Source organism: Dipodomys spectabilis, unplaced genomic scaffold, assembly GCF_019054845.1.
Source record: "Dipodomys spectabilis isolate Male_0828 unplaced genomic scaffold, ASM1905484v1 ptg000047l, whole genome shotgun sequence".
Taxonomy (NCBI): domain Eukaryota; kingdom Metazoa; phylum Chordata; class Mammalia; order Rodentia; family Heteromyidae; genus Dipodomys; species Dipodomys spectabilis.
Window position 1 is genome coordinate 2562864 of NW_024870724.1, and position 8564 is coordinate 2571427.

General features: G+C 37.9%; 1 non-coding gene across 1 annotated transcript; it reads right to left on the reverse strand.

The window, feature by feature from the left end:
* Positions 1-4721: 4721 nt before the first annotated feature.
* Positions 4722-4828, reverse strand: LOC122107191. Its single transcript, XR_006147315.1, has one exon. It is a non-coding gene; the product is annotated as a U6 spliceosomal RNA (small nuclear RNA).
* Between the last annotated feature and the right edge of the window lie 3736 nt (positions 4829-8564).

Below are 8564 nucleotides of genomic sequence, written 5' to 3' on the forward strand. Positions count from 1 at the left end.
AGGTGCAGTATTTGTTGTGGTGGGCTGCATCCAACAAGGCTCCATCAGTGACCAGACTAAGCAACACAGCCTCAGGTGCCAAAGCCAGGAGGTAAGGCAGGGCAGACCCCAAGTCCTGCCTTCCATGTGTGTGGCCTGCATTGCCAAGGCCAGACCCATTCCTGCTTTGGATACCAATGAGGGTAGAGGATGAGCCCATTGCTGCCAAAGGGAGCATCCCCGGAATGGCATCCAGAGCTGGGCCCATGTGGACCAGAAGGACAATGGAGGAGGCTATACAGCAAAGCCAAAGGGGCTTTGGTCCTCCAGTGCTGCAGCTGGTGCATGCAAGTCCAGGCTCCTCTGGCACTGATGGGCATATGCAGGGATGGCACCTTACCCGAGATCACAGGGACCAGAAAATGGAGGTCCGTGGGGATGCTGAAGGGGCTCCAGGGTGCTCAGCTGCCACAGCTGTCACAAGCCCGCTGGCAGAAGGGCCAGCACACAACTCTAGTCCCCATTCTGCCCTAAAGTCTGAACCAAGGCTGGGCTGCCTGGCCCCAAGGGGGTGAATTGTCCACCAAGCCTTCCTTCTCCTGTGGACTGTGCAGTGTACAGGCATGGTGTCCTCCACCCCACACCCATGGGGGCAGGCAGTGACCCCAGAACAGAGTCTCACTGGGATGGCACTTGCACCCAGGACCACCGCAGACCAGTACCAGCACACCTGGCAGAGGAGAGGGAAGCAGTGGACTCAACTCCAGCCCCATGGCTGCCAGCTCCTGGGTGAAATGGAACAAGTGAGACTGGGAAGGGAGGTGGGCAGGGTGGGCAGGGCTCATCTGGCAATGGTAGGGACCATGCACACACACATCCCTTCACTGCACATCCACCACAAGGGAGGGGGCTCCACTTCTCAACGGGTGACCTGAAGAGGCCCCACACCCACAGGGACTACATAAATGGAGGTTCACGTGGTGATATTGAAAGGGCTTCAGGGTACAGCCTTGCTCCTGCCCTGATCAACTGGCACACACACACAAAAAAGGAAAAATGACCACTACACCTTTTCATCAATGATAACCTATTATACTTTCAAAACAGTTTTACTTTCCTCTTGTCCTATATTTTTGCATGGGGCCCTCTGAATTAACCAGAAATCTCCAGGATTTCTTCATGTACAATAATACAAATAAATATAGCTTCTATTCTTTTTTGAATTAAGGGAGGTTGCATTTAGTTCTTTCCCATGTTTGATTCATGAAAAAGAAATCCTGAAGTGTATCTGTAAAACACAAAACTCAAGCTACCCAGAGAGAAATAATCACATGATTAGTGGTTCAAATGATATTTCATCTTTGCATTTCTTTAGAAAACTGCATACTTGGGGCTGGGAAGGTGGCTCAGTGGTAGAGCGCTTGCCTTGCATGCATGAGGCTCTGGGTTTGATTCCTCAGCACCACATAAGCAAAACGAAAAAAGCCAGAAGTGGCGCTGTGGCTCAAGTGGTAGAGCGCTAGCCTTGAGCTGAAGAACTGAGGGACAGCGCCCAGGCCCAGAGTTCAGGCCCCACAACCGAACCACCCCCCAAAAAGAAAGAAAGAAAGAAAACTGCATACTACTTTCTACAATGAGAATATTAACCTGTATTTTGACCAAGAGAGTACAAAATTTCCTTTCCTCCACACTCTCACAACATTATTACCTTCTGGGTATTTTCAAGGGCAGGTTTTTACTATGTGTAGTACCCCAGACTGGCCTTAGAATCAAATCCTCTTACTCCAACCCCCTAAATGCTTGGAATTACAAGCCTTTACCACCACATCTGGCTTCTTTGATTTTGTTGATAAGAGTTATAATAGTTATGAAGTAGTATCATAGTAATTTTGAGTTGCATTTCTCTAATGACTTCTGTTCAGAAAGCATTAAGCCAGCTTAGAAGTGGTATTAAACACAAATTTGTAAACCCACTGGTGATTTTCAGGGCTTTTTGGAAAGCAGGTCTATTCAGAACTTTCGTCCATATTAAATCAGGTTTCTTGTTAATCTCATCTTTAATATCTCTATACAAAATGAATACTTAATTCAATATAGTAGAAAGGAAAAATCAATCAACTCCTAACATTTTTCACTTTTCAATAAAATGATATTGCTTAAATCAATTTCTGTTTATGCTTGAGACTATACTACTTAATTTGGTTAGACCTTTTACAAAGCTTTATATACTTTATTTATTTTATGTTGATTGCTTTTTCCAAATCCTGCATGTCTAATTTTGGTTTCTTTCAGTCTCATGTAGTTCAGATTTCAAACCGAAGAATAAATGGAAGGAAACAAACAAAACAAGAGTTACTCTCATCTGAAGATGCCTCTACAAGAAAGAGTTCATCCTGCTAAGGATCTATGATAGAATTTCAAAAAGAGAATTCATTCTTCTAGGTTTTCCCTATCTTTGTGATGTACCTTAAATTATATAAAACAAAATATACTGCTCAGATACTTTTATCAGTTTTGTACATTTTTATATGGACTTCACATCTGTCTACAGCATTCCTTCTTTATAATGTCCCTGATATTTTTACACTATCAAGACATAAGATAACCAGCTTGATTTACAGCATGAGAAGTTATCCTCCTGGCTTCCTTGGAAGCAGAGCATGGTCAATAGATAACATTACTTCTGGTTGCTCACTACATGTAATGGTTTCTGTGATACATTTTATTTAGTATTTAAAAAACTGTTGGCTAAACTCAAAGCTCATTCATAGAAGTTTATGTTAAGTTTTTCACAAGTTTTATTTCTCTTAATTCTTAAGATAACATTTGCTATAATACTAATATTATTACCATTTAAGTGTTGGGAAAAATTATAATTAAAGGCACTAAATGCATGGCCCAAATACACACAGTGAGGAAGAAAATGAGTCAAAGTTTCCAAAAGTCTTTCAGCAATACAGAAAAAGTAGATAAAATCTCCCCATTCTCTTACACTCTAAATTCAATATTAATATTGCTCAAGAAATAATAGCATAGCAATTATTGCCGATGATGATTGTTTTCTGTCACAATTTGTCTTCAACACAGACTGTGTTGGTGACATTGCGTTATCATGCACAGAATTGAGCTTATACATTGAGTTTCAAAGACAGCCAAATTTCTTCTGTCCTACAGTTCCATTTTTCTTTTAAAAAAGTACCAAAACTTTTAAATATCATCACTTTCTGTCTTTTAAGAATCCAAAAGAGAAATAAATTCACATTTAATTTAATAAATTCACCTTTACTTTTAAAGCAAAGTGCTTTAAAAGTAGGAGATGATAAAAACAGGCCCCCATGAAGTAAATTTTCTTCTACTTTTAAAATTATTCTGAAAATCTTGTGCTGGTTGGTTACACCTGTAATCTTGTTTACTTGAGATATCTACTCAGGAGGCTGAGATCTGTGGATAACAGTTGGAAGCCAATCAGGGCAAAAATATTTTTGAGATTATTTTTCAAAAAAATTTAATGAACTAGCAAAGAGCCAGGAGTGGAGATGTCGCTCATATAGTAGCTCACCAATCTAGAGAGGAAAGGTCTAGCAAGACCTTAAAGCCCTGAGTTCAAATTCTAAGCACTCCAACACACTTGTGTACATGCGTGCACACACACACACACACACATTTATTCAAAATACCCTCGTGTCAGTGTTTTGCATTAATTTATTTGTTAACGAGATTATATGGATAAAATAAGGGAAATTAACTCTTCAATCTCAGAACATTTTTATACATTTTTTATTTTAAAAATATTGCACAGAGGGGTTACATTTACATGAGCAAGGTAATGAGTACATTTCCTAACAAGCATTTTTACCTCCTCCTTTATTTTCCCCCCACCATCCCTTCTCTCCCACCTCCACAAGTACACTCCACGCCTCCTCTCTCCTTCCCCTACCTCAATTGTAAAATTCATTTTTCAACATAGGTCTTGTGCATCTCATTGTTACAATGGGTCAACCCGTATCCTTATTTAAGCATTTTGTTGTTTTCTTCTTCTCCCCAAATTAGAGAAACGTATATACAAGATGTAGGCGCACCAACTTCAAATACAGTGAAAAAGGGGGTTATAGCGTGGTTGAGGAACATATAAAGGAACAAAAAAAATCACATCGTACAATATAAGTATGTTAGAAATAATAGCAAGATAGAATCACTTGTGTACCTATCTTGGTGTTCGTTTAGCTTAACATCATCTTATCTGGTCAAATGCACATAGCTTAAGACATTTTCTGATAATCCCGGACATATATTAGTTATTGAAAATAAGGGAAACCATGGGACCTATGTTTCTTTGGAGTTGGCTTACTTCACTTAATAAATTTTTTCCAAATCTTTCCATTTCCTAACAAATTGGGCAATGTCATTCTTTCTGATGGAGGCAGAGAATGCAATTGTATATATTTACCAGGTTTTCTTGATCCATTCATCTACTGAGGGGCATCTGGGTTGGTTCCATATCTTAGCTATGGTAAATAATGCTGCAGTAAACATAGTTGTGCTGGTAGTTTTAGTATGGTCTTGTTTGTGATCCTTTGGGTAAATGAACAAAAGTGGGATTGCTGGGTCATAGGGGAGCTTTATGGGGAGTCGTTTGAGGAAACTCCATACTGCTTTCCAAAGTGGTTGAAGACTTTTACACTCCCACCAAGAATGCAGTAGGGTTCCCTTGTGGCCCCATCTCCTCCAGCATTTGTTGTTGTAAAAATATGGATTGCTTCACTGATTTTCGAGTCATCCTTGAGCAGGGGCCATGCTAATCTTCTCTGTATCATTCCGATGTTAGTGTATGGGCTGCCGGATTAAGCACAGAACATTTTTTATATAGAAGGTGTAATTTATTTTCTTAGTCAATTCCACAAAAAAGTAAGTTCAAAAGAATTGTCATGAAATTTTAGAATCATGCATTTCTTACATAAGCACACATTTTTGATGTTGGCATAATTTGTGGAGGGGAAGGGGAAAATGTTTAAATAGGGATACAAGTAGACCCATTGCAACAATGAAAGGAACTTTACAACTTTGGTATCTCTACTACTGCCATACCTGCAGATTGTAACTTGATTGCTTCTTTTGAGGTAAGTATCACTATGCCTGGGTCTGCTTGGACTGTGGTCCTCCTAACACGAACAAAACACATAGCACCCATCAAATGGTTAGAGTTTCTGAAACTTCTTTTTTTTTTTTTCGGTCTGGGCTTGCCTGGAACTGCAATTCTCTAATCTCTGTTTTCTAAGTAGATAATAGTACAGGTTTGAGCCACTTTATCCAGTAAAAGTATACAATTTCAAGATATCTTGATATTGCCTATATTTGTGCTTAACATATATAGCTAGCCTTAATTTTCTCCCTCTTTTGTTTACTACTCTGAGTTGAAAACATTGACTTTCTTGATATACATGGCTTTGTTTTGGGTGGAATCCCATCACAATCCAAAAAATCTCCCAAAAAGTTTATGTCAAGAATCATGGAAAAGAAGGCTTCAGGTTGGAAAGAAAACACTGATCCTTAACTTATAATTGCAGTATATTTATAGTGTTAGTCAATACTTTCTGAAGTATGAGAAGAGAAGGAAGACAGAAATGTGAAAGATGTCAGGTCTCTGTGGAATTTCTGTAGTTGTTACTTCATGTTATATTCTTCCTTAAAACTTGCCTTATTAAAAGCCTCTGGGTGGATATTGGTTGGACTGATTGGTAACCTTACCCAAGAAATGAAGCTGATTTTAGAAGGCTGATGATTTGGTAAATAAAGGAATGATGAAAATGAGAACAGATATTGTCACAGAATGAGCCAACAAGGTTCATTGCTGAACAGCAAAACAAAGCAGTTTCAAGTCCGATGATGCACATTGGAACATATATAGATAGATACATATATGTATACATATACAAACATACGTGAAAAAGTATATATGCAGTAGAATACAGAGAAAGTTGGTGTGACAAGTATTAAACTATATCAAACTGGTTGCAGGAAAGGTCCAGTAAAATATCAATAGTTTAGCATAGATTTTGCATAGATTTCTAAAAGATGAAAATTCTTCCCTCGTTTTCTACTTTACAAATATCCTTAGTATATTTTAAGTTTTTTATATTGTAGTTGGAACATCTATATAATGCTGAGAATTGGAATTACATAAAGTATGCAACATGAATAGGCCAGCCAGAATAGGAAAGTTCATTAGATTCTTATTTCCAATTAACCACCAGGAGAAAAGGAGTTCCAGTTCAGATTTTATGTAGAGCACTGGCCTTGAACACAAAACGACCAGTCAGGCCATGAGTTTAAGCCCTAAGATCTACAGAAACAAAAACACAAAATATAACTTGGAGTTAGATATTTTATAATGAAGCATTTTTTATATACTCTACATTGTTAGAAAGACTAGATTTCTGTGTTAGCTTTATAACCTACCATAATAAATGATATTGTCCATTTATTAAACAGAAAGGCTTACTCAGATTTATAAGTTTGAAGGTTTCAGTGTATGTTCAGTTGGTTTTATTGTTTTGGTGGCCTGTGACAAGACAATGTCAAGGTGAGGAGTATGTCAAAAAGAAATGTTTTTGACCTAGAATGATTAAAAGAGAAAAGAAGAAAGAAGATGAGAGTGCATGTTCTCATAGGTTTTATTCTGAAGAACTTAATCTCCAGAAGAACTATTCAGGTATTCTCCACAGCCTGGGAGGAAATGGAAAGTCATTTTTCTTTAACACATAGGTCTTTCTGGGGCATTGTAAATTCAAATGGCAACATCTTCACCAATGATAATGACTTGTCCAGGGGTGGAAGCAACTAGATATTGCTATAAATTCCAATCATATCCTTTTTCTTCTCATACCATGAAAGCCTGCCACAATTCCCAACCAAATCCCATCAAAGATTCAAACATTAATGCTGTCCCAAAAGTTCTGTATGCAAACCCAGGTACATTCACTTCATTTAAGATGGCAATAGTATATGAAAATTTTAAGTCTTCCATAGAAAAAAAATCATATTAAGTGAAGTAAGCCAGTACCAAAGAAACTTAGGTCCCATGGTTTCCCTTATTTGCAATAACTAGTATATGTCTGAGTCAAGCAGAAAAGGTCAGATAAGTTGATTTTAGGGAAGTGAACCCTAATATATGTATTCAATTTTTTTTCTTTCAGGTGATTGTTTCTACACATTTATAAGATTATTTCTTTGTTGCTTTGTATTTCCTTCCCCCATGGTATAACCCTGCTTTCACTGTATTTGAGGTTGGTATAATTTGTGGAAGGGAAGGAAAAAACAAATCGTTTAAATAGGGGTACAGTTGGATCCTTTGGAACAATGAGATGTACAAGTCGTTATATGGAAAAACGAACTTTACAACTTTGGTGGGGGCAGGGAGGAGGATTGCATGGAGGGGGTGGGGGTGGGAGGATGGGAAGGGATGAGAAGGGGAAACCAAGGAGGAGGCTACAATGCTTGATAAGAAATGTACTCATGGACTGGGAAGGTGGCTCAGTGGTAGAGCGCTTGCCTTGCATGCTCAAGGCCCTGGGTTCGACTCGTCAGCACCACATAAGCAAAAAGAAAAAAGCCAGAAGTGGTGCTGTGGCTCAAGTGGTAGAGCGCTAGCCTTGAGCTGAAGAGCTGAGGGACAGCGCCCAGGCCCGGAGTTCAGGCCCCAAGACCAGACCCCCCAAAAAAAAAAGAAAAAGAAAAAGAAATGTATTCATTATCTTGCCCATGTAATTGTAACCCCTCTGTACAGCGTTTTCACTATAAAAAAAAAAAAAGAAAAATTTAAGTCTTCCAATTACATTGTCACCAAGGGAACAATTACAATATTTCCTTAAAAAATATCTAGATTGTAGAACACTTTAGTCACAATTAAATCCATTATAGGATTTAATTTAAATATTTAGTCACTGAAATGGATATTCTATATCCACAACTTAGAGCCCTTTCAAAATACATAATTACAAACCTCATCTATTACCATCTTCTGTGAAGACAGTCCTTGCTGAAAACAAACCAAATGTGGTAAACCAATTAAAATGTATGCCATTGTCAAATGTTGTTGTTTTAAAGCATGGAAGTGACAGCACAATTAATGCCAGTAAACAGCTGGTTCTAAGGAGTTTGGAAAGTGATTACTTTGTACTCTAGGTGGAAAAATCCACAGATGTTTCAGATTGTGCTTCGTTTTGGCATTTGTAAGATATATTTTGGAAAGCACAATGAATGAAAGCATGTTGTTTTATAAAGATTTGCTGGCTGACAAACTAGGGAAAGAAAACTTATTGAAATATTTCAAATGAGAAGACAGACAATAGAGTGTGTAAGATGTGGTATGCAGCTTTAAATACAGACTGAAGCAAACCAAAGAATGGGAAAAAAATTTTCCTTAAATGCTTTCTGGGTATATTGTGCTATACACTATAATGATGAAATGATCATTTATTTGGAAAAGTCATGGAAAAACACTGTCACCTGTTGAATTTCTTTATAAAGTGAATCTTAAATGACAAGAATGAAGAAATTTAAATATGTTAATAAAACGTTATCAAGTA